General features: G+C 41.7%; 1 long non-coding RNA gene across 1 annotated transcript; it reads left to right on the top strand.

Moving 5' to 3' along the window:
• The first annotated feature begins 310 nt into the window (after nucleotides 1-310).
• Nucleotides 311-19,737, top strand: LOC121866542. Its single transcript, XR_006088992.1, has 3 exons — nucleotides 311-1,519; nucleotides 19,136-19,319; nucleotides 19,530-19,737. It is a non-coding gene; the product is annotated as an uncharacterized LOC121866542 (long non-coding RNA).
• Nucleotides 19,738-27,430: the final 7,693 nt, after the last annotated feature.

The raw sequence follows: 27,430 nt of genomic DNA, 5'->3' as shown, positions 1-27,430 counted from the left end.
ACACCCCAACACCACTCACACACCCCAACACCACTCACACACCCCAACACCACTCACACACCCCAACACCACTCACACACCCCAACACCACTCACACACCCCAACACCACTCACACACGCTCAACAAGGTAATTAAAACAGCAAGCATGAGGAGTGAGTCTCTTATTGTATGACACGTGTGTGTGTGTGTGTGTGACTGTGTGATAGCGAGTTAAATATCAGCTGTTGAGGAGTGCTTGGCAACACTCATTTCCACTCCATCTCTGTAATTACCCACACCTTTTTTTCTCACCTGATATTCCATCAGAAGGTCAGTAATATGAGACCACTAATCCCCCACCCTACCGCCACCTGACATTGCATCAGGTCAGATCAGTTTCACAAGACCCACAGATCCCCCACATCTCCATGGGAGTGGAAAATAACAGTCTTTGCTGTAACACACAGCTTAATTCACGCCCATATCCTATAGATTTTTCATCTATAAATATGTTTATTTAACCAAGGTATTCTGGATTATTATCGTAAAGAAATGGAGTTTCTAACTTAATTTGAACTGCATTTATGAACTCCAGTAGTTAAGACTCCAGGAAAACATCCTCAGCACCCAGAAATGTTCTGGGGAAGTGAGCTAGTGTCTGTGTGTGCAAGATGTCTAGTTTAGATACTTGGAAACTTTTCCCAGTAACCGGAAAAGATTCCGCGTTTGAGAAAATTGTCTGGTTAGCTGGAAATCTCTCATCCCTGGAAGTGCTTTGCACTAATTGTTCTGGCTAATGGGAATATCACTTGTAATATGGGAATTATGGATGAAATTGCATGCAGTCATTGTAAAGGGATCTCAGGCTGCCGACCAGGAGGTGGTGAGATTTTCTCTCTTCCCTCCTTCACCATCCACCCCCTTCTCTGCCACCTTCTCTGCCACCCACCATCTCCTCTTCACTGCTACACACCTAAATGTAGTATCTTAATATAATTCATATTCTATTCCTATAACTCATTCATCTAGATCTATTTCATAATATATTCCTATAATAATAATCTACTTTTCGGAACTGTTTGGTTGTTTCAGATTCATTCCGAATTCAAATCGTTTAATTAATTTTTTAAAAACACACACGAATTAAGCCGAAATCCGAATTATAATACGAATTAATGAGGAACAGTGTATGCACTGTATGTGGTATGACATTGTGGAAGGTAACATAATGAGATCCACATACCAAGACAAAGAACATTAATATCCATTATTCATAACTGGTTTGATTGGTATGGCTTTCGGGATGCTTGTGAGTGTGCCTCTCATATCCTGAGAAGAGGAAAACATTGCTTTCCATTTGTTTGCGATGTTGCTCAATTAATATGAAATTATTTCCAGCATTGGAGAAACTACCCATCGTGTCCTTGACGGTAAACATTGATGTGGCACAGGATAGCAATGCTTTAGGAGGCTGAGGAAGAGCCAGAGATGCAGCACTTGCTCATCCAAATGGAAGAAGCCTGAGTTACCATGGAAATGGTGAGGCACTTCGTCCTTCATGGTGTTGAGGATAGCAAGCTTTTGTATGACAAGACAGCTGCCGGATTAGCAGATATTATGATAATTCTAATTTAGCATTCAATATTTGTGTGTAAATGAGGCAGAAAGTCAGATCAGCAACCTGGGACTTGGTCACAATTTTTGTGATGACATGGTCTTTGACTTTTCCATTTTTTATTCACGGTTTCTGTGCTGGTTCATATTTATTTACTGAAGTGGTTAATGTTTTGAAGCAAATTCTATTAAAATATGAATGGCAAATGAATAGAGGGACTTAAATGAGGTAGGTTAGGGAAAAGTACCTTGAAAATGTATGTTTTATTTCCGTAGACTTTATGTGCTATTAACTGACCTTTTGGATTATCCGTCGGCCCCTTCCCCCCATATGTGGTCGGTTAATCGAGGTTTTACTGTATATCATATTGTGTTACAGTAAACCCTCGAAGATCTGGACTAAACGGGGGGACCACCTGTCCGAATCATTCGGCAATGTACTAATTGTATAAAAACGATAAATAATTATATAAAAAACACCAAAAATACAGTACAGTGGAGTCTGGATTTACGCGGTTTTGGTTAATGCGTTTGGTCATTTACGCTGTGCCTTGCAAGAATCGAAATCCTTTAATTACGCAGTAAATTTGGTCATTTACGCAGGTGAAGTATAATTTGTGTACAGTGAATCCTCACTTTACGCGGTCAATTGAACCCACGGAGGCCCGCGTAAAGCGAGAAACGCGTAAAGTGAACAACATAACATATGGGATTAAATGAAATAGAGACCAGCTGACCCCCAAACTCCACTTTTTCCGACACAATACCTATGTTCTAGTAAAAATAACATCTTAATTTTATGATGGTACATGCACACAATTAATACTTAAGAGAAATAGAGAAATACAGTCGCCAAGTTAATGTCCATTCAAATAATGGACTCAACTCCCTCCCCCTCTTCTCACACTCCTGGCTCTTCCCTTTCTGAGAAATGTTTGGGGGAAAACCACTAGATTTTAAGGTATAGTAATCTATAATACCTCAAACTAAAGTTAGGATAATATAATTGACATTGCTGGATTCCTTGTAAGACCAGGAATATTTTGAATATAACTGTCATATATTTTGCACAAAAGATAATATATTTACTCAGAGTAAACATTATATCTAAAATTTGTATGTCTAATGCAAAATCTATGATGTTTATATTCAAAATGATCATCAAATTGTAAGAATTCCAGTAATCTAAATTATATTCTTGCCAGGTAATTTGTATGAATTTTATGAGCTAAAACAAATATCTTCAGTTAATAAAAAAAAAATATTCTTCACGACACTATCTGTCAATCAAAGTACCCCACCTTGCCTCCCCCCCTCTTCCAACCACGCCAGATGGTCGATCGGTCCCTCCCTCCCCCCCACCCCCCCACCCCCCACCAACCCTCCCTACCAGAGAAATGTGTGGGAGAAACCAGAATATTTACCTTTTTAGTAATAAATAATAACTCTGACTAAAGTTAGGATAATATAATTGACATTGCTGGTTTCCTTGTAAGACCAGGAATATTTTGAATATAAATGTCATATATTTTGCACTAAAGATAACATATTTACTCAGAGTAAACAAAATACAGTACTCCCTCTTTATCGACGGGGGTTACGTTCTGTAGACGGCCGTCGATAAAGAAACCGTCGATACCGTGATGGTTACGTAATTTTTCTAACTATTATTAGCATATGTTGAATAAATGTACCTTTAAGCATTAATGCGTTTCCTTTACACATAACCTTAAATAATAGTGTATAAATAATAATATAATAAGTGGACAAAAATACTAGCAAACTTACGATTTCATTTATTGAAGTGAACATCGGTCCTTACAGTAAACAATACAGTGTACAGTATATACAAGTGTGATGATTGAGGCTTATTAAAAGCCTGACCAGTCAGATGAGTATGATGAGTCAAGGTCTGCATCTTCTTGAGGGGTGTGGGCAGGTACTGCATCTTGTTGTTGTGAGGTGCCGGCAGCTTCTACGTCTTGTTGTTGTGAGGTGTCGGCAGCTTCTGCCTCCTGTTGCAGGATGCCGGCAGGTTCGGCGATGGCAGGCACTCGGCGACTGAAGAAGTTGGTGATGGTGGTCTGTGCTTTCTTGCTTCTCATTTCCCTCTGCAGTTCTATATATGGCAACATAACATTTTCAATAGCTCTCTTTGCTTTAAGGGACCTATCAAGGGAGGGATCAATGTCATAGAGACGAGCAGAGAGGGCCTTACTCATTCTTATTACTTCACCAAGATTATCTAAAGTTAAGTTCTTATTTTCATCATCACTCACTTCATCTTCTGTTTCATCCTGCAGCTCCACTAATTGTTCTAGTTCATCACTTGTAAATGGATCCCCAACATTTCCCAATAACTCTTCTTGCACCTCTGCCGCTGTTAAGTCAGAGAACCCTTCACCTCCAACTTCATTTGCCATAGTTATTATGTTGCGTAACTGAGGCTCGGCTGTTGGGAACCCTGTGAATGTTGGGACAATTTCAGGCCACAATTTTTTCCAACACGATCGGACACAGTTCTGCGACAGTTCATTGTGGCTTTCAGCGATGAAGTTTATGCACTGTGCAATATCAAATTTCTTCCACATTTCTCTGGGTGTCACATCAGCATCCTTATCAAGGCACTCACGAATCATGCTGAAAGTCTTCTCTGCATATTTAGCCTTAAACACGACAATGACTCCCTGGTCCATTGGCTGGATGATGGAGGTGGTGTTTTTTGGCAGGAAAACCACCTCAATGATGGGGTGGGCAGTCTTGAGTTCTTCAGAGTGGCCAGGGCAATTATCTAGATATCATACCACTTTGAACTCCATGCCAAGTTCATCCAGATAATCTTTCACCTCTCTAGCAAAGCAGTTTTTCAGCCAATCCACGCACAAATCAGATGTCATCCACGCTTTCTTGTTGTTCCTGTAGAAAACTGGTAGCAAGTTCATGTTTTTATTTTTGAGAGCCCAAGGTCGTGCGGCAGTGTATAACAACATGGGCTTAATCATATGCCCTGCCGCATTCCCACATAGCATCACTGTCACTCGGTCTAAATAATCCGTCGATAATCGAAACCGTCGATAAAAAATCCGTCGATAAAGAGGGAGTACTGTACTTGCATAAGATCTAAAATTTGTATGTCTAATGCAAAATCTATGATGCTTATATTCAAAATGATCATCAAATTGTAAGAATTCCAGCAATGTAAATTATATTCTGGCCCGGTAATTTGTATGAATTTTATGAGCTAAAACAAATATCTTCAATAAATAAACAAAATATACTTACCGAAATACTATCTGCCAATCAAAATACCCCACCTCCCCCCCTCTTCCCACCTGCTCCCTGGGTCCCTCCCTCCCTCCCTACCCCTCACCCCCACCTTCCCTCCCTACCAGAGAAATGATTGGGTTATAACAGTATATTTACATTTTTAGTAATAAATAATACCTCAGACTAAAGTTAGGATAATATAATTAGCATTGCTGGATTCCTTGCAAGACCAGGAATATTTTGAATGTACACTTCATATATTTTGCACAAAAGATAACATATTTGCTCTGAGTAAACAAAATACTTGCATTAGATCTAAAATTTGTATGTCTAATGCAAAATCTATGATGCTTATATTCAAAATGATCATCAAATTGTAAGAATTCCAGCAATGTAAATTATATTCTGGCCGGGTAATTTGTATGAATTTTATGAGCTAAATAAGAAAATTATACTTCACCCGCGTATATGAGTAGATGCACCGCGTAAAGTGGGAATTCCGGTTCTGGCAGGGTACCGCGTAAATGTAGAAACGCGTAAAGTGAAACCGCGTAAAGCGAGGGTTCACTGTACTGTATTTACTGAAGATATTTGTTTTAGCTCATAAAATTCATACAAATTACCCGGGCAGAATATAATTTATATTTCTGGAATTCTTATAAGATTGTGATTATTTTAAATATAAACATCATAAAATTTGCATTAGACATACAAATTGTAGATCTAATTTAAGAATTTTGAAAAGAAAGAGCAAAAATTTTATCTTTTGTGCAAAATATATGACGTTTATATTCAAAATATTCCTGGTCCTGCAAGGAATCCAGCAATATCAATTATGTTATCCTAGCTTTAGTCTGAGGTATTATTTATTACTAAAAATGTAAGCCTACTGTTTTCACCCAAACATTTCTCAGAGAGGGAGGAGCCAGTGAGCGGGGGGGGGGGGTTGAGTCCATTATTTGAATGGACATTAACCGGCGACTGTATTTCTCTTAAATATTAATTGTGTGTGCAAACCATCATAAAATGAAGATGTTATTTTTACTACAACGTAGGTATTGTGTCGGAAAAAGTGGAGTTTGGGAGTCGGCCCAGTCTCTATTTCAATTAATCGCTTATGTTCAGTTATTTCATTTACGCGTTTCTCATTTTACGTGGGCCTCCACGGGTTCAATTGACCGCGTAAATGCAGACTACACTGTACTGTACATATTATCCTGACCAGTGAGGGTAGTTATACAGACTTTTTCCTGTGAAAAATCCATAATTTTGAGCAACATATTACTGTACGTACTCACTTTGTACTGAAATGTACTGTACTATACTAAAGGATAAAATTTTTTATCTCTTTTGCAAATACTGTGATGTTTTTACTCAAATTAATTGCCATCTTATATTTGAGTACAGGTTTGCCCTTAGGACAATTATTTATTTTACTTTCTTCACAAAATGTATTTAGGATGGTGTGTGCATGTAAATGAGTAAAATGAAACGAAGAAAGTTACATATATCTGCCCAAAAATACAAGTTGATAAACAACCATAACACCTCACAGCTTGGCCCGGTAGCCTGGTGGTTGCAGTGACGAGTCTAACCTGGCTACAATGCTATGGTTAATCACTATTAAGCACTATTATATCGGTAAACACTAATAATAAGAGTAAATCCAGTGAAATATGGCAGGGAGGGAGGAGAGTTAAGTGCAGACAACACTCAACTCACCCACCCAACTCGCACCTTTGCAAACCGCACGATCGAAATACATATGGGAGAAATACATATCTCTTAGTCTAATTTGAATACTGTGATGGGCACAGTGATAAACAAATTATATAAACCATGAATTTACCTACAATAACATAATAAGAAACATTGTATCATTACTAGAGTGAATGAAATATTCCCACAAACAACAATTGACAACTGTTCATGTTTCCCACTCCTCAGGGACCTGTATCCAGCGTGACCGACCAGTTAACCAGTGCCCATGGGCCTAAAATGTTCTTTGCTCTGTTTTGGGAATGCTTCTTAGGGAGCCCAGAACCCCCAATTTTTTTGTCCGTCTTCCAAAATCTGGATTTACAGTGTCCAGATCTTCGAGGGTTCACTGTATTTTTATTTCTGTCTTTTTTCCATGAATTTATACTTATACTCTCCTTTTGTTTATGCTTATTGAAGACTCTCATTATTTCCCTATGCTCATGTGGCAATGGCTTCAATTACCTAGTATCTAAACAAACACTTTAAAAATTTTACCCATTGTTTCAGATGATAGAAGCTGCATTTATTACAAATAACATGTTAAAAACATGCCTTTGGGGAAGATTCTGCTCATGGCAGGGCCCACAAAAAGGGGTATTTCTAAAAGAACCAGAAAATATTATATACTGTACAGTACTATATTTAATATTTTTGTTCAAGCTGGAATGCTGCGTCAGCTTATGTTACCTAGGTATGTTAATTCCTAGCCAATTCGCCAGGCCAACATACAAGCAATTAAAACATCTAATAATTACTTAATAAGTAATATTAGGAGGACACGTCACTACCTGGCATTTAATTGCTATTCTCAATACCCCCTCCTTCACCCTAACCATACGCGTCACGACCTTCATCTCTTGCCTGGCTATTCAGCTTTAAATACACACAAAGGAGAGCTCCGCGAATTTGTGTTCTAATTGCTGAAATACTAAGCTCCTTGAGGATTTTATATACGGTATTTGTACTTATTAGCACAGTGATGAAGTAGAGTGACTTTTATTTTGTTATGTCTCTCAATTATTGTATTTGGGACAATTTCTTATACGATCTCTGGTCAGCATGGCGACCACAACACATTTTCTTTGTGAAGTCGTTTAGAGCGTTGTGATTGTCCCTTGCCTTTAAGTCACTCAGTGAATGTCGCTGCGCCCTACTGAGCTCGTCTTCACTGAAAGAGAATATGTGAATATATCTAATTATATATACATATATATGTATATGCTGATAACCACAAGGAAAGAAGAAAATACGAAGTTCCCAAGCGCTTTCGTGTAATTCACATCTTCAGGGGTGAGTACAGACTGTACTCACCCCTGAAGATGTGAATTACACGAAAGCGCTTGGGAACTTCGTGTTTTCTTCTTTCCTTGTGGTTATCAGCATATACCTAGATCACGCGCACCTACAGTGATTTACTTGCACATATATATGTATATTGTTTACGATCTTCTTTGTCCCAATTATTCACGTGCTAGTATGAATGCCATGACTGTCTCTCTCCCTACTCTTATGTTTGTTCACAAAAAACCTTTGGGCTTCTGCCCTTGTGTTTCTAATTGCTCTCAGCATAAAGACCAGAGTTGAGTTTTTCTCTTCATAACTTTATTTTTTGATGTTCTCAGCAGCGGGTTCAGTCTTTCCAGGCGAACTTTAGCAAGGCTGCTAGACTTAGCGTTCCTTCCGGAATGTTGACCTTCCAGTCTTCCTAGCAATCTAGAGTTATGTTGAAGTGGACTTTACATCCTTCTATGTGTTATATGAGAACAATTCAGGGTGGAATTCTCAACCCAATAAATATTGCTAGAGTATTAGTGAACGTTGTTGCCATAGAGCTCTATGTTAGCGGCTCAGCACTGTCAACCCTGCTGGGTGATAGTGCGCACGTAGGAATTTTCCCTTAAGTGTTTACTTGGGGGATAATGTCTGTGCCCCTAATTGGCAACAAATAGAGATCTTGATGATCCCTCTAAATAAAATATTCTGAGTGAAATTATTTTATAAAAAAAAAAAAATATTAATTGAGTTAAGGGTTACTTGATATAAGAGTCGGGAGGGAGATTCGACATAGTGAGTTCATTGTTTATAATTGTCAAATGAGTGACTTGTATAACATTAAGAGATCTCAATGAATTAACTTACCAATAATATAACATTTATGAGTCATATTGATTAAGTTTGGGAGAAAATGCTTTCTCCCTTATATTTTTATAATGATATAATGTGACTCATGGTATCCTCCTAGTTTAGATGAGTGATGTGCAACTGGAGTATGAAGGACAGGAGTCCGGGCCTATGGATGATGGAGGAGACTATGGAACTGTCCCTGAGGAGATGGTATTGAATTTTGAGCTACAAGGACTAGAAAGTTCAGCTCAGACACTACATACAAGGAATTGTCTGTCAGTAGAGAATTTGAATTCAGTAGTATTAGTTTCACCCAAGACCCAAGGGGCCCATACTACATGTACAGTCAACCCTCGCTTTATGCGGTCCCACATTCCGCGTTTCCACGTTAACGCGGTGCCCTGCCAGAACCTAACGTGCTCACATTACGCGGTGCATGAACCCCATTACGCGGAGAGTTGTCCGGCGCGACGCTATTTTTAGATTCGCTCCACCCACCTGCCTGCCTGTGCTCTCGCCTCTCCCTCCCTCCCTACTCCCTCCGCCCGGGCAAGCCGTGCGGTAAGGTTGCGCAGTGTGTGTCTTTGTTGCGTTATTACTGACGTCATATGACGTATCGGACTGTGATTGGCCATGCATCCCTACCCCCCTCTGCTGCTAGCTGTAATTGGCTTAAAGTATTATGATGTGTCCACCCGGCGGAGGGAGGGACGGAGGGAGGGAGGAAAGATGATCCTTGACCTAGCCGCGCCAGTTTCATCCCTCCACGCCAGACCGTGTAAACGTGCATCCATTGTTCTCTAAAATGGCTTCCGCCGGACCACCACCCCCAGAGAGAAACCTTTCCTTACCTGGACCCAGCGGCACTAAGCCAAAGAAGACACGACGTTCCTTAAGCTACGAGGTGAAGTATACCATCATCCAAGAGTTGGAGAAAGGAACAAGGCAGGTTGATTTGGCGCGCCAGCATGGTGTGAATGAATCTACGATTCGAACAATAAAGAAGGATGCAGCCAAGATAAAGGAGCACATGAAGATCACAAAGTCTACAGGTGCTTCTATGATCAAGTATTTTCACAACCAGGTGCTTCTCAAGACAGAAAAATTACTTGTGAGGTACTTGGTGCGTCAGGCGCGACGGAACATGGCGGTCGACACGCGCTCTGTTAAGGAGTACGCACGTGAACTGTACATTGCAGTGGCATGAAAGATGGGAATTACAGAGCCCAAACCCTTTAATGCTTCCTCTGGGTGGTTACAGAGGTTTAAGATCCGGAACAAGATCACCAATATAAACATTGGTGGTGAAGAAGCGAGTGCTGACCGTGCTGCGGCTAGGGAATTTCCTCCGTTTTTACTCTAGATTATGGAGGAAGGACAGTACAGTGACGACCAGGTGTTTAACATGGACGAATCTGGTCTTTTCTGGATAAAGCTACCTTCCAAGTCCTTCGTTGTTAAGAATGCCAGCAAGATTCGGGGCCGGAAGATGCAGAAGGAACGCATCACCGTCCTGTTTACCACCAATGCCTCTGGTACCTGTAAGCTCAAGTTATCGGTGATCCACACAGCACGCAAGCCGCACGCCTACAAAACCATGGACATGACCAAGCTAAATGTCCACTGGCTGACCGCACGTAAGGCGTGGATGTTCTCTACACTGTCCCTCTCCTGGTTTGTTGACTGTTTTGTTCCCGATGTAAAGAAATTCTATGAGCGACAGAATGTGCCATTCAAGATTTTGTTGCTGCTGGACAACGCACCAGGACACTCGCCCCTACTGTTAGATCGTCACCCCAACGTAAAAGTGGTCTTCCTTTCTCCCAACACTACGTCTATATTACAGCCCATGGACCAAGAGTTAATCTGCAATGTAAAAGCTGCATTCTCTACGAAAAAATTCAAACTCCTGAACGACTACACCAACACCAGGGAAGAGTTGAGTAACCTGAGTGACACCACCACCGATAGCAAGAGCGAAGAAGATGAGGATCAATAGTTGGCACAGCAAAAAATACTGTTCAAACAATTCTGGAGAGTATTTAACATCAAGAAAGCTGTGGACTTCTTGGTGGAGTCATGGGATCAGCTGTCTATTGCTACAATTTGTCACGCATGGAGACATGTGTTACATAGAATACCAGGTGAGAGGAGGAGTCAATCTGTGACTGGTGAGGTTCAAACTGTTGCAGTAGCAGTGGACCTTGCCAGAGAAGCTGCGCAGAGTGTTACAGTTCCAGGCTTCTCCGAGACCACCAACGACGACATCATGGAGGTGATAATGGAACCTGATGTGACTACCGAGGAGATGGTACATGATGATGATGACGTCAGTGAAGAGGCAGGTGGTGCGTCATCCCAAGAAGAACAACACTTATCCCATAGTAATGTTAGGGGTGCCATCAAGTGTATCGAGAAAGCCAAGCTCCTCCTTTCCGACGACCCTGACGCAAACAGGTATGAAATCTTCACTACCCAGCTGTTGCAGACTATGGAGCCCTACATCAAGGTGTATTACGACAACATCAACACCAGCCGTCAGCAAAGCATAACAGATTTCTTCGCCTGCAACCCACCACAGCCAGCCCAAGCCAGTGATAGTGACAGTGAAGATGACTTTGAGGGATTTGTTAGGGAAGCCCTGACAACTGTAAGTGACAGTGATGGTGATGCACCTAGTAATGGTGATTCACCTGAGGGCCAGTAGCCTGCCCTCTGCCTCGGAACCAGCCTCCATCCCCGTACGCCGACCAATCTCTTCTACTAACGTAAGTGTTCCACGTAACTTTTAGTTTTCCTAACCTAACCTTTATTTTACCTAACCTAACCTCTTCTATATTACTTGTTTTTTCATACCATCATAAAGTTAAGATAAAATTTTTACTACAACATAGTTGTGTGTCGTCAAAAAGTGGAGTTTGGGGGTTGGCCCGGACTCTATTTCAATTAATCCCATATGTTATGTTATTCACTTTACGCGTTCCTCACTTTTCGCGGGACCCTGCGGGTTACATTAACCGCGTAAAGTGAGGGTTAACTGTACTTTTAAAAAATGTAGAGCCACTTGGATTACTAAGATAGATCCTCATGTGGCTTGCATAATTCATGGCAGCTGTGTCTCAAATAACCTATTTTCACTAATGGATTGTGCAGTTAGTTATGATCAGATTTTTCAATTTCATCAAGCTACAGGAGATAAGAAAGATTTATTGCAAATACAAATTAAAAATAGGTGGAATAAGGCCTTGAAGAGTAAATTTTTGAATGTACAACAATGGAGAGATCCCATGTTGGCAGAAATTTTAGGTTTATTGGTGTTAGGTAAAAGACTTAATCCCCACTTAGACAAGACTGCTTCTGCTAAGAAAAATAAGTTATTGGACCCTCCAGACAATGGGGCAATGGGAAGTCTACATAAAACTCTATCTACTCAGTCTGATTTCAGTGGATTCCAGGATCAGGACGATGAGGCTGGTTCTAAGCATAGTATTCAGTCTCTTGAGCAGGAAGAACCTGTTGAGACTGACTTCATCCTATCCACATCTTGGCAACCACTTCCACCTGAGGCAAAAGTGTTGGTTAGGATCTCAAAAGTGGATCTCGAAGATGCCTATTATCACGTTCCTGTTGCTCCCAGGTACAGAAAATTTCTGGTGTTCAAAGTAGGGGAATTAAGTTATCAATTCACAGTGATGCCATTTGGCCTGACAATTGCACCAAAAGTCTTTACAAAACTGGCGAACATTCCCAGAAAGATCCTTGCGAAGGAGGGCATAAGAACCTTTGCTTATCTAGACGATTGGCTGATAATGGGAAACTCTTTCGAAGAGTGTCAAAGGGCGACCCAATGTACAGTAGTACTATTTCAAAACCTTGGTTTAAAGATAAACCAGGTCAAATCAAATTTAATATCATGTCAAAAGTTAGATTGGTTAGGTCTCCAGTGGGATACAAATCAGCAGTCAGTCAGGTTACCAGGAACAAAAGTAACAGATTTGATAAACAAAGTAGAAGCCTTTTGTGTAAAGCACAAGGTTTCTTGGCACGCCTGGGAAAAACTTCTGGGTCTGTTGAATTTTGCCACAATAGTGGTTCCATTGGGAAAGTTAAGGAAAAAGCAACTATCTCATCTGGGCTCGAAACTGCTTCGCAGAAACAGAAATGTTACTTCTTCTCTCCCTATTCAGATAATGAATCATCTGTTATGGTGGACAAAGTTGGACAATCTAATCGGTCCCTCTCCCTGGGTTCCGCCTCAAACAGGTTTGGTCGTTTGTACGGATGCGTCCAAAATAGGATGGCGATACCATTCTTCAAAAGGGGAATTCAGTCAAGGGAAGTGGAGCAACTCCCTTTGGGACAAACACATAAATATATAAGAATTAGCAGTGGTCCTATTCTTTTTGTCGGCAAACCCAAATTTATAAAATATGATGATCCTGTTTGCCATGGACAACAGAACGGCAGTGTTTTGTCTCAATTATCAAGGATCAACAAGGTCTTGGCCCCTTCTACAACTGTCAGAAAATTTTTTCAGTATTTGTGTAACACAAACACTTTACCTCAAAGCAACTTATATACCAGGAGTACAAAACAATTGGGCAGATGCGCTGTCACGTCTCCGGCCACTGTCGACAGAAAGAGAATGGTCCCTAAAGGTATCGGAGTTTAAGAGTCTAGTGAAGAAGTTTGGAACTCCACAGATAGATCTGTTTGCCTCCCTAACAAATCACAAGATACCACTTTATGCATCTCTGGAAGGGTCGAATCTTCTAGGAAATGCCCTTCTCTTAGATTGGAACCTTTGGAATTCAATCTATCTGTTCCCACCTGTGAAAATATTGCCCAAAGTGGTTCACAAACTCAGATCCTTCCAAGGCAAGGTCCTCTTAATTGCACCATATTGGATCCTACAACCTTGGTGCCTGGATCTGTTGGACTGGTGCCCGAATCCACTACAATTGCAACAAGGATGTCTTGACCAGATACTACATTCTCAGTTCGAGATATCCTTGGCACTTCACGCTTGGGGTTTCTCAAAAAAAGTTTAAATAGGTTGTTGGGTAATTCCAATATAGCTAACCAAGTATTAGCAGGTCATAGACCCCAAACTTCTATTCAATATGAGAAAACTTGGAATCTTTTTCAACAGTTTATCAAGTTAACAACTCCGGATTCATTATCAGAAACAGTTGTGTTAGAATTCTTAGAATTTCTGTTCAGAGTTAAAGGCCTTCAAGGATCGACAATTGCATCTTATAAATCAGCGTTGGTTGACCCTCTGGCTTGGGGTTTTAATATTACTTTGAACCCAAGGATTTATCAAATGCTAAGATCGTCCTTTTTCATTCAGAGAGAGAGAATCCTGCCTTGGTCTCTGGAAAAAGTTACTAGTCTTCTTATGGGGCCTAATTACAATATAAATCTGAACAGGGATAAATTACTCCAGAAGGCAGTTTTCCTTCTAGCAATAGCAACAGGTATGAGAATCAGTGACCTGATTTCAATTTCCAATAATCCATCATTATTGGTATTTTCTGACGAGGATGTTATCCTTTTTCCTACGGAGATCCTAAGAAAAAATGAAAGGGAAGATTTCCAAGCTAAATCTATTAGGATAAAACGTCTAATGGATGAAACATCTTCAGGAATGGTTAACCAGATTCCCTAATCGAGGCCCTTATGTTTTCTCATCAAGGGATGGTAAGAAATTATCTCCTAGTCAGTTGACAAAATCCTTATCTCAATTGGTGAATCAAGCAGACCCTGGCAAGAAATTTTTGGCACGTGACACTAGGAAATATGCACGGTCTGTGGCCCTTCTGCGGCATATGAGTCTCAGTCAGATCAAGGAAATGGGCTTTTGGAGATCTTCAAAAACTTTCAAAGACAGCTATCTTCATCTATCTCTCAGAGATGCTTTAAATGTGTTGTCCACCACCTAGTCAATCTCTAAAACCAGGACCTTCTTCCTCATCAGAATAAAGTGAGTATCCTTTTTGAGTAAATTAACATTTTACCTTCCGGTAAATGTTCCTAATTTTGGAAATATTCTAAACGGTTTATAACATAATCTGGACCTCAGTCAGCGGAGCCTTGTATGCAAAGTCACCTCCTGCTCGGGTATTCTTGCTGACGTCGCATTCCAGCTTGAACAAAAAGCCGTTTTTTTCTAAAAAACAGTTTTTGTGATTTAGCTCGGAATGCAACGTCCATAACCCACCCATCTCCACCCCTCGAGAGTTGACTTTTATTTACTGCTTGCTCTGAGGCAAGAGATGAAGGTCGTGATGCGTATGGTGGGGGGTGAAGGAGGGGGTTTTGAGAATTACAATTAAATGCCAGGTAGCGACGTGTCCTCCTAATATTACTTATTAAGTAATTATTAGATGTTTTAATTGCCTGTATGTTGACCTGGCGAATTGGCTGGGAATTAACATACCTAGGTAACATTGCTGACGTTGCATTCCGAGCTATATCACAAAAACTGGTTTTTAGAAAAAAACGGCTTTTTTGTTGTACTGTACAGTATTCATCACAGAATTGTAAATAACTCTTTTTCAGATTCCTTTTGTACACCAAGTGATGGATGGTTTGTACCTGAGCTGTTCATGGACTGTAAACATATAATGGTACTCTTTATTATTTATAATATTGAAATTAGTTGCATTATAAACTTCTGTAGTGATGTCTTTCCTTGTGGTTTTGCATTAATTTTACCTTTTTTTCAGCAAATCAAATTTACCATTCAAATTTGCCTTATATTCATGTGATATTTTATGATTACAGTGGTCCCTCGGTTAAGGAACGCCTCAGTTAGCGAAATTTTGGTTAACGAATTACCTTCCATAAGAATCTTCATTTCGGTTAACGAAATTCTTACGAAAATGTTTCGACATGCTTTGACTTGCTCACCGGCTGGAAGATAAGTCCGCCAATACAAAAATCGGTTCTAGGGCTTACATTCGTTAAAATTGGAGTAAATATCAAGAAGGTTGTACTATTCAATAATTTTCCAAGTTTTATATTAAAATTTTAGTCATTTTAACACTTATTTAACATAATTGCAGTACAGGGAACTAGTTTTTGGTGTGCCCATCAGCCACTTCACTGACCCACCAAGGCCTCAGTTTGTATCTCTGTTCAGTGGAGGAAACATCTTGCTTGTGGGTCTTTTGAACACAGAGTATTTTTACTTTTTTACACTACAATTATTAGTCATTCTGAAATTTATTTAACATATTGACAATATATAGCGCAGTGCAGTGTTGATTTAAAGAAAATAATCTTGAATTACACCTAGTGAACTTTACATTTATATGGGTGAAATGACGGCATCAAGCATGGGGTGATTTCTCTTCCACCCCCACTTCCTTCTCTTCTCTCTTCTCCTCCACCCCCACTTCTAATTCCCATCATCATCATCAACCGGAGCCTTCTACATACACACCTCAAAGTAAGTGTACTTTACTGCATTTTTTTTTTACTTTGTATGTAATTTTCGGTGAGCTGGAACCAATTACCCAAAATCCCATTGAAGCAATGGTTTCGGTTAACGAACGACCTTCTGAAACGAATTATGTTCGTTAACCGAGGGACCACTGTATAGAAGAAAGATGATTGATAGTAAGAAACATGTGTGTTTTAGAAAGAAACTCTTGAAGGTACATAAAGACACAGCAATGAAGGAGACAAAGGGGTTGTTAGATTATGTGAAATATCCAAATTAAACTTTTTTTTTACTTCTTATAATTTTTCACAGCATCGGTAGACGCTGAGGTGCTGACATAGGCATATGAAGGCTTTCTGTACCCGTCTCGGTCAGTTGATAAGACAAACTAAAAACAATATTAAGAGTGGTAACTTAGCTAAAAATTAAATATATTTAGCGTTTCAGTTATCATGGCTCATACGATCACAAGGTGAAGCAATGATAGGACAGTGACTCAAGATATTTCAACTGTGGAATGCTGATATTTGTAGTATCCCAGTTTGATCTGATGTCAATACAAAGAATAAAATGATATATGGATTTTAGCATATCTTCTTCAGATAAAACTTCATCAAAAAGCAAATCCATTGAATGCAAAACATCTCAAAATGTATGTAAAGTTGGCTCCACTCCTGCATTTACCACTTAGCATTGCCAAACCTCTCTCTCCCTGAGGTCTGAACTCCAAACACTGAACTTGAAATTCAAAGAATTCCCCCAGTGAGCCGGAGGGAGAGGGAAGGGGTAATAATAATAATAATAATTAACGGTTTATTGAAAGAGCATGGCAGCCTGAAGACTGAAAAATACAGTTACATAATTGGGGAATGGGTCATTTTTTATTGACAAATAATAAACAAGTAACCTAAGTGATACAAATATGATATATAATAACAAGGTAAGGTTTAATGGGAGTGAATACACTGGTTTGATTACGAGTTGTTGATATTTTTTACAATGGTTGGGACTGGGCTGGATGTAGTTGTGGTGTTGAACATCAATTCGTGGACAAGGGATCTCGGGTGGAAGTAGGAGCCGGTGTCGAGGATGGTGCAGAAGTTTCTCACCAAATTTACAGATGAGGTCGTGGTGATGTTCAGAGAGAACTGAAAGGGTCAGTGTGTTGAGCGCTTCTTGATATGTGGAGCAGGAAGAGAGAATAATCCTGCATGCCCTCTTTTGCATTTTTTCTAGGTGTTTACGTTGTGTGGCATTTAGGGAGGAAAACCAGGCAGGGGAGGCATGAGTGAGCTTGGGAAGTATGAATGTTGAGTAAACATTGAGGAGCTTGGACGCAGGAACTCCGAGGGACTTGAGTCGGCGGAGGAGGTGGAGACGAAAATTGGAGGATTTGTCAACTTCACTGACGTTTTGTTTTCCAATTTAGTTTGTTGTCTATGGTGACGCCGAGAAGCTTAGTGGAGTCTACAACCTGGAGTGTGTTGGACCCTAAAGTATTGGAAGGTGGTGGGACAACTTTGGAGGAGAGGTTGATGTGCCTAACCATAGTCTTGGTATGGTTGATGGTGACGTGCTTGCGTCTTGCCTCACTCACTTATCGGGGCACGTGCATGTGCCTCGTCTTATTGCTATCTATATACGGTCGACCTGACAATCATTTTGTTTACTCTATGACACTTGCACCTGATATCATTACAAACTTCACAATGATATTTGTGTGATTTACTGAACTATATGACATCATTCAAACAAGATTGTTAATTGTGTTATGCATGCACTTACATCAGACAACAGTAATGACATTTGTTTTCCACTCGCATATGCAATACACAGAATGGGATTGATTTCACTCGGACAAGATGATTTTCTTCACACTTCACTAATAAGGTTTAGAAAGTTAGCACTGTGAGAAGTATACGGGCGCTGCACTGCACTCCTCATCACTCGGGTACACACACACACACACACACACACACACAGATGAACACGTCTCCTCGGGTGGTGTGGGTGGTGAGCCACGCCCACAGTTGACCTTGGTTGCACCCTGTCCTCTCTCTGCTAGCCGCAAGCGTCAACTTTGCTACACTGTAGACCCTCACGTTTGACTGTAATCGCCTTTGGAGCGATTAAGGGATAATAAGACCCGTCACGTTGAACTTGAACATTATAATTCGGTCAAACCTGTTGAATACAATTCCTTCTTAGTATTTCAAATAATATATCATACGTAGGTAATCATACACATATGTTTAATCCACTACATATGAACATAACAAGCATTGCTATCTTAACTGTGTAATTAGTCTAATCATAACTTCTATAATGAGTACTTAATTTGCCATATTTCCACGCTGTCACAATGATAAGCAATACAAAGGACACAGTCTACCTGCAAACTTAAGTATAGGTTGAACTTACGTGTTGAAGGTCTCACAAACACCATCCTTCTCCCTCTCTCTCTATCTCTACTACTCGATACTCTGTATACGGGCAGGCACGCCCAATAAACATTACATGACTTTTAACCGAACATAATATTTGTTTGAGGGTTATCCTATTCATTACTGCTTGCAGTAACAATGGCATTTATGAACAAATGGATTATGGACATGTTGAATCTATATCTTATAGAAGTAGCGAATTTTTATTTAACCCCTTAGCTACGAGGTGGAACTTTCCCAGCTCAGTAAGACCGTCTGGCTGTAGCCAGAATAAAATTTATGGGAACACATCGTACTGAAGGGATTAATTAGCAATCAAATCAATCAGGAAGTGAGCACTACATATTTATTATACAGTATAATACAAACTTGATGTGAACAAAAATAGTTCATTTGGCAGCTGTCCGGTATAGAATTAGCAAACCACATACAGTAATTTCTCGTTTAACGTTGCCCCCGACAATGCTGTTTCGTTATAATGTCGCTGCTCTTTAGATTCCCATGATTCGGACAACTTCCCGCTGATTTGGCATAACATCGTCACGGACTTGTTTGTACGGCGCATCACCCTCTTTCACCCAGTCAGAGCGGGAGGAAGAGCCACCCTCCGGGTCTCAGTGACTCGCCACCCTCCTCCTCCCCACTACCCACCACACACTCGCTCCACCTCCGCCCATCAGTGAGTACAATACAAAAATATTTAATTTATTTATCTTTTGGGATGTATAATATATACTTTTTTCTTTCAAAATTCAATTGAATTTATGTATATTTAATGTATTTTATGGGGCAAAGGGAGGCTGGGGAACGTAATTCCCGTATTTTATCTATTTCTTATGAGGAAAATTGATTCCGCTAACGGTGTTTCCATCAATGTTGCGGTTTTCAGGAACGGAACCACGACGTTAAGCGAGGACTTACTGCAGTTCAGTGCCAAACAGTGAGGTCCCTCGTAACGATCTTCAAGAATGAGGTGCTTCCCTGTATGGAGTACTGTCACCTTGTCTGTTCCCCGAGATATTCTAGGGACTGTCAGTTGAATGAAAATGCCCAAAGCAAGGCCACCAGACTGGTGCCTGCACTTCGGCACCTCAGCTACCCTGAGAGATTAGAGCGCCTGCAAGTGCCTAGCTTATACTACAGACAGGCAAGGGGGACCTAATTGAGGTGTATAAATATCTCAAAGGGCACTACTCAGTCGAGTGTCCTTACCTGGAGCTGGCAGACGCTCGCCCCACAAGGGGTCGCAGTTCAAGGTTGAAGAAGCCGCAAGTCCAGAAAGCTGTGAGGGCAAGCTTTTTCAGAGTGAGAGTTGTGAACTCTTGGAACAATCTGCCAGAGAGTGTTATGACAGCACCGGGTGGGACCTGTTTCAAGACCAGATTTGACAAGCACTGGAGCAGGTTCAGATACATTCAAGAGCCAGTGCATACCCAGTACAGTGGTCCCTCGATTAACGAAGGGTCCAATTAACAAAATTTCGGTTAACGAATTAGCTCCCATAAGGATTTTCAATTCCATTAACGAACAAAACTTTGATTAACAAAAGCCTTACGAGAATCCCGCTTTGTTGTGCGCTTCAGCTGATTGGCTAGTCTGCCAATACAGTAATTGGTTCTATGTTTACATTCGTTTCCAGTTGAGTAAATATCAAGAAAGTTGTGCTCTTCAATATTTTTGCATTTTTTATATTAAAATAATTGGTCATTCCAATTTAGTTAACATATTGATAATATATACAGTACAGGGAACAGTTTTTGTGTGCCAATCAGCTGATTGAATCACCCACCAATGCTTCTCAGTTTAACTTTGTTTACTGTGGAGTGAACATCCAGTTTGTTGGTCTCTTGAATATTTTTTTGCATTTTTACATTAAAATTATTGGTCATTCTGAAATTTAGTTTACATATTGATAATATACAGTGCAAAAATTATTATGAAACATGAACAAGGCAATATAACCAATGCACTCTGTAAAGAATATGGGATATCATCATCGATTGCCTATACAATCAGCTGTTTGACAAGTAAAGAAAGCTGCCGGGAATACGATATACACACCTCAATGTAAGTTAAAATATAATATTCTATGTTTTTTATTTATTATTATACAGTATACTGTACAGTACAGTACTGTATTTAGTTTATTTTTAATGTTTTTTTAATTCTATTACTGGTATACAGTACTTTGTATGAATACTTTTTCTGTGAGTTGGAAACAATTACCCAATATCCCATTGAAATAATAGATTCAGTTAACGAAGTTTTCGGTTAACGAACGACTCTGTGGAACCAGTTGTGTTCGTTAATTGAGGGACCACTGTACTTGCCAACAGTGCATAACAGAGATGTGACCGATCGCCCAAGCGGCTAATGAGCTCATGTGTGGTGAAGATGTTAAAAGTAAAAGTAAAAAATAAAATAGGCCGTTCTTTTCTTAAAAGCAGTTTTTGTGATATAGTCCAGAATGCGAAGTCTAGCTTTATACCTAGGTATGTTAATGCCTAGCAATAACTCGCCAGGCCAACATACAAGCAATTAAGACATCTACCGTAAGTTGCAGCGTATAAGTCAACATTTTAAGCTTGAAAAAATCTCTCCAAAACCAGGGGTCGACTTATACTCAGAGTATAAAATGTGAAGCTGTACCACATGGTGGTAAACAAGTGGAACAGCCTGCCTAACACTCGCTGTGCATCACCTAGTGCAACTCCCGTGGCCTGTCGCTAATATTTTCTTCTGAAATTCATGTTTGGTAAACTTATTTAACATAAGAGATTACAGTAATATCCTGCTTTACGCGTTTTTGTTTTTACACATTTTTACATTTACGCGGTACCCTGCCAGAACCGGAGTTCCCACTTTACGCGGTGCATCTACTCATATACGCGGGTGAAGTATAATTTTTTTATTTAGCTCATAAAATTCATACAAATTACCCGGCCAGAATATAATTTACATTGCTGGAATTCTTACAATTTGATGATCATTTTGAATATAAACATCATAGATTTTGCATTAGACATACAAATTTTAGATCTAATGTAAGTATTTTGTTTACTCAGAGCAAATATGTTACCTTTTGTGCAAAATACATGATGTGTATATTCAAAATATTCCAGGTCTTGCAAGGAATCCAGCAATGTCAATTATATTATCCTAACTTTAGTCTGAGGTATTATTTATTACTAAAAATGTAAATATACTGTTTTCTCCCAAACATTTCTCTGTTAGGGAGGGAAGGTGGGTAGAATCTTTGTTTTAAATTCAGAAACATTAATTTAAATATATATGAACAGTAAATAAGTGTTGCTTTCATATCTTATGTATAGAGTAATGATGATATGTTTTCACATGTGCTCACTTACATACACACAGTCTCATATTTTCTTTACCGTTAATGGTTAACTACTTTTATTGTTCCATATATTACCATTAAATAACTTTACTTAAAACAACCATATTATTTTTGTTTTCTTTAATTTTACTACAGCTACAACCAGGGTCTTATTTTCTTCAGTTTTATATGTAGAACCAGTCAGTCACTCGTGTGTTTTAATATTCTACGTTTTATTAATGGATTGTATTGTTCATTTTGCACACATAAACATCCAGTGGTGGAGCACGCATATTACCCCTCTTCGTGAATGACTTTTCTTCCTCAACCATCCATTTATTCCACTCAGAACGAATATTGTCCTTAAATGGCTTATTTAGGCTTTCATCATGTGGTGGAAGCACAGACGTTAACCCCCCCTGGTATTACATGTAGGCTTGTTCAGTGTTTGGGGAATACACTGAACAAGCCTACATGGCTATTTACTAAACCATTGTGGTTTTATGCTCTTGCTGGCATCCACTCATTACCCACACACCAACCTGAAAACAATTGACAATATCTTATCCCCATGGCTCCCCCAGCAAAAAGGATGAAATATGACGCAAGTTCAAGCTGAAAGTTGTTGCGTTTGCAAACTCTTCAAAGAACAGTGCTGCAGTGGATGACAGTTTAAGTCTAAGCCGTGCTGCTGTGCTGCCGACAGTGTAAGCGACCCATAGTTTCGCAGCTGGCCGCTTGGTGTTGGTGGCACCACTGGCAGCTTGTTTACAACAGCTGATGCAAATGGCAGATCGTAAGCCAGGTGTACCATAATGTTCTACTATAGTATCGTTTATAGATTGTACTATCAAGGTGCTATGCTGGTATGCTGTGTAAACAATTACTATTTTATTGGAGGTGCTGATTTTGGCTTGGTGTTTACCAGAGTTCTTACGAATATAACTGACTGAAGATTTTTAGTGGTTGCTTGCTGTCCTATGTAGATCCTGTTGCCCACTTCCCTTTTTGTATGAACTATATAATATATATATACAGGTATATCAAATATTGAAGGTGTTACGGTAAGTGTCTTGATGAAAGTGGCATGGCCTTATTTCACACTATCGCCTATGTTTGGGCTTATGGGGGTTCAACTTACTGTATATGGTAAGTATAGAATTAAACCTGAATTTTGAACTAAAAATCTTGGTCAACTTATACAGTGGGTCGACTTATAGGCCGCAATTTACGGTAATAATTACTTAATACGTAATATCAGGAGGACACATCGCTACCTGGCATTTAATTGCAATTCTCAAAACCCCCTCCCGCACCCTCCATCACACACATTGCAACCGTCATCTCTTACCCTAGAGCGAGCAGTAAACAATTGTCAACTCTTGAGGAGTGGAGACGGGTGGGATGTCGACGTTGCATGCTGGACTATATCACAAAAACTTTTTTTTAGAAAAAAACGGCTTTTGTTCAATCCGGAATGTGATATCTGTAGGTTATGCATCTAAGCTACTGTGCCGAGTAGCAACCTTGTAAATAAGCTACTGTGCCGAGTAGCATTTATATATATAATTACGTGGCAACACTGCACGTGTTATGTGGCAACATTGCCCCGAGGCTGCCATATGGCAAGGCAGTCTCAGTCTGACTGTGTGAGCCGTGCATGGCACACGGTAGTCACCACTTGTATTTCTCTCATCCATAATAAACGGACTTCAGTGTTACCCGGTGTTTCCCTACCCATCACTGCATTCTTCAGGGAACACTTGTAACCATCATGGCGCAGTGACTCGGATCTGTGGACTTACAAGTGCGTGAACGATGGACAGTTAGCCGGCGATGTGATGTGCGCGTCGACTCATAGTGTGTTGTGTTGTGTTGCGCTGTGTTTCGCCGCGATGTGCAATGTTGGGCCGTCACAGTGCTTTTTAGTGACAGTGGCAGTGTTAGTGTCAGTGTATTAGTGTGTGTCTAGAGCTGAGAGTTGAGCATTGGCCTGTTTTTTGTGGTACCCATGGAGCACGCAGGCGTACACCCTTCTCGTGTGACATCCCGGGAGACACTGACGGTCTCACCCCCACCCCCGCCGCGTCTCTAGCCACCGGCATTAAGGCCACCACGAAGTGCTCTCTCAGACACACACACACGCACGCACTCACTCACGGACAGAACAGTGGACTCTGCGTTATTTCTGCGCTGTTTATGTCATATATATGTGGTTCGAGCTGTTGAGGCGCCACTTTATATACTAAACAGTGCAGTCCATGCACACACAAAGATGGGCGGTAAGAAGGGACAACATCAAGATGGGAGACACAACTCCCCACCACCTTCTCCTCCACTGGGCGCAGACTCTCATCCTCCACCTCCAGTGACGGACATTGCCACAATTCTGAGGTGGATGGATGACCAGGACGAGAGACGCAGAGAGATGGAACTTCAGAGGGAGGAGACACGAAGAGAGGAGGAAAAGTTGCGTTTTGAGGCACTATTGGCGACCCTGGCGCTAACCCACCCTCCCTCACTCACAGGTAGCGCACGTCAAGGCGCCAGTACCCTCCCTCCTCCACCACACCAGCGTCCTGCAGGCACTCTTGCCTCCAAACAAACAGCTCCCAAGGCATCTGTTCAACCTCCACCCGCCCTCTCACCAGACGTCACGTTTCAGCTTTTTCGTGAGTGGAGGCGGCGTTGGACAGATTACTCCACGATGGTGGACCTTGACAGCATGCCTCCAAACAAACAGCTCATCCAACTGCGGATGTGTTTGTCGCTGGAGACCCAGAGAGTTTTGGAGCACACGTTGCAAGTGCCTCCCGATTCTACCTCTTCAGTGACGGATGTGCTCGACCTTTTACAGGAGCATGTTAAGGGTCAGAATAACAAGGCTTTGCGTCGCCGCGCCTTCACCAGCTTTAAGCAGGTGGAGAACGAATCCTTTGACGACTTTTTTGTACGCTTGAAGAGTTTGTCAGAGGAGATCGACATCTGCAAGGCGCACAGCCAGGAATGTGAGGAAGCCTGGATCAAGCACGGGATCTTGGCAGGTGTCAGGCAGGAAGAGTTGGTGCAGCGACTCATCCCCCTTGACGCTTCCTCCACACTCCAGGTGGTAGTGACTGAATGTCGGTCGTACGAGGCCACCAAGTCCGCCACCTCTGCCTTACGGGCCCCTCCTGCTGTGAGAGCTATCTCACAGTACAAGAAGGGTAAGAAGGCGGCCAACAACGTGAAATCTGCCGCACGTTCTTCCACGCCTCCGCCTAGTGCTTCCTGTGGCAGCTGTGGAAAGCAGCATGGCCCCAAGACTTGCCCGGCCACCGACGCACTGTGTCGTGGATGTGACCGTAAGGGCCACTGGTCTAACACAGACAGGTGCCCTGCACGAGGCCACAAGTGTCAGGCCTGCGGTCGCTATGGACACTACGACAAGTGCTGCCGCCAACCCAAGCCCAAAAGCCCGAGACGAGGAGGAAAGCAGCGCACTTCCCTCGGGGTGGTTCGCACACAGCCCCCTCCAGATGGCCCACGCAGCCCCAAGCAGCAGCGGAGTCACATCAGGAGGGTGGACTCGACCACACGCCCCAGGGCTACCCCTTCCCCTACCATCCGCGTCGCCGTCACACACTGTGATGTGTCGGGTCACATCGAGGTGATACCGGACACCGGCGCTGATACTACGGTGATTGGGTTGAAGCACCTCCAGAAACTGGGCCTCACCAAACGCGACCTGGGACCACCGCCGCAGCTGCAGTACTACAATGCGGACGGTTCCCAGATGCCGGACGCTGTGGGCTCCTTTCAAGCCGAGATCACCTACGGCGACAGGTTGTGTCATGGATGGATCGACGTGCAGCCTACTCTCGCTACACCCTTGTTGTCGTGGGAGCACCTCAAGGAGTTATGCGTGGTGCCCAGAGACTTTCCCAAGCAGATCCCAGCTGCTCGTTACACCGCCAGCAGGGTGCGTGAGTCGACGAGCGACGCGCCTGGCGCTGCCACACAGAGCTGCCCAGAACCCGCGTCCACTCCCACCCACACAGGACGCTCCCCTGCCCAGATCCTGTATGGTCACCCTCTCCGCTCTTGCGTTCCTACACACGCCAAGGCCTTTGCGAAGGACTGGCAGACCAAAGCCGAGAGCTGTGACCGCCGCGCCGCTACACGTGCCCAGGACGCCAAGGCTCGGTATGACGACCGTGCCCGCCCTCTTCAGCCACTGGAGATTGGTGCCCTTGTCCGCGTCCAGGACCCAACGACGACACGTTGGGACAAGGTGGGCATAGTGATGGGCGTTGGCCGGTCGCGAGACTACAAGGTCAGGATGCCGAGCGGCCGTGTCTGGTGGAGGAACCGCCGCTTCCTCCGGCCAGTCCCACCCCCTGCTGCTGGCCCCCTGACCGAGGACGAGTCACCTACACCTCACGAGGATCCGCCCCACAGTGCACCTCGACGCTCGGAGCGACTTAGGAGTAAGAAGTCTGCTCAAGACAAAGACTATGAGCGTGAGGGGGGAGGGAGATGTAGGTTATGTATCTAAGCTACTGTGCCGAGTAGCAACCCTGTATATAAGCTACTGTGCCGAGTAGCAACCCTGTATATAAGCTACTGTGCCGAGTAGCATTTATACATATCATCACGTGGCAACACTGCACGTTATGTGGCAACATTGCCCCGAGGCTGCCATATGGCAAGGCAGCCTCAGTCTGACTGTGTGAGCCGTGCATGGCACACGCTAGTCACCACTTGTATTTCTCTCATCCATAATAAACGGACTTCAGTGTTACCCGGTGTTTCCCTACCCATCACTGCATTCTTCAGGGAACACTTGTAACCATCAATATCTAGCTTTGATTACCCTAGCAGGAGGTGGGGAGGGAGGTGACATTGCGTATAAGGCTCCGCTAGCTTAGGTCCAGATTATAATTACAGTGGTCCCTCGGTTAACAAACGGTTCAATTAATGAAATTTCGGTTAATGAATTAGCTACCATAAGGATCTTCAATTCGGTTAACGAACAAAACTTCGATTAACGAAATCCTTACGACAAACACGTTTTGTTGTGAGCATCAGCTGATGGGCTAGTCTGCCAATTCAGTAATCTGTTCTATGTTTACATTCTTTTCCAGTGGAGTAAATATCAATAAAATTGTGCTCTTTAATATTTGTGCATTTGTTATATTAAAATTATTGGTCATTCTAAAATTTAGCCATCCAAGCTCTGTCTACATAAAGTTTTTCAACTATTATTTTTGGCTCGATATATGTAACTTTATTAATTTTTTGAAACTCATTTACATGCACACACTGTCCTAAGGGCAAAGCTGAACTGTACATATAATCAAAATAATGTGCAAAATGATTACTAAAATTTTTGTCTAGTGCAAACTACAGTAGTACCCCGCTTAACGCGGTCAATAAAACCCACAGGGTACCGTGTTAAGTGAAAACCGCGC

The sequence above is a fragment of the Homarus americanus genome, unplaced genomic scaffold, assembly GCF_018991925.1.
Source record: "Homarus americanus isolate GMGI-L3 unplaced genomic scaffold, GMGI_Hamer_2.0 scaffold32583, whole genome shotgun sequence".
NCBI classification, from domain to species: domain Eukaryota; kingdom Metazoa; phylum Arthropoda; class Malacostraca; order Decapoda; family Nephropidae; genus Homarus; species Homarus americanus.
This window is presented reverse-complemented; position numbering and strand designations above follow the sequence as displayed.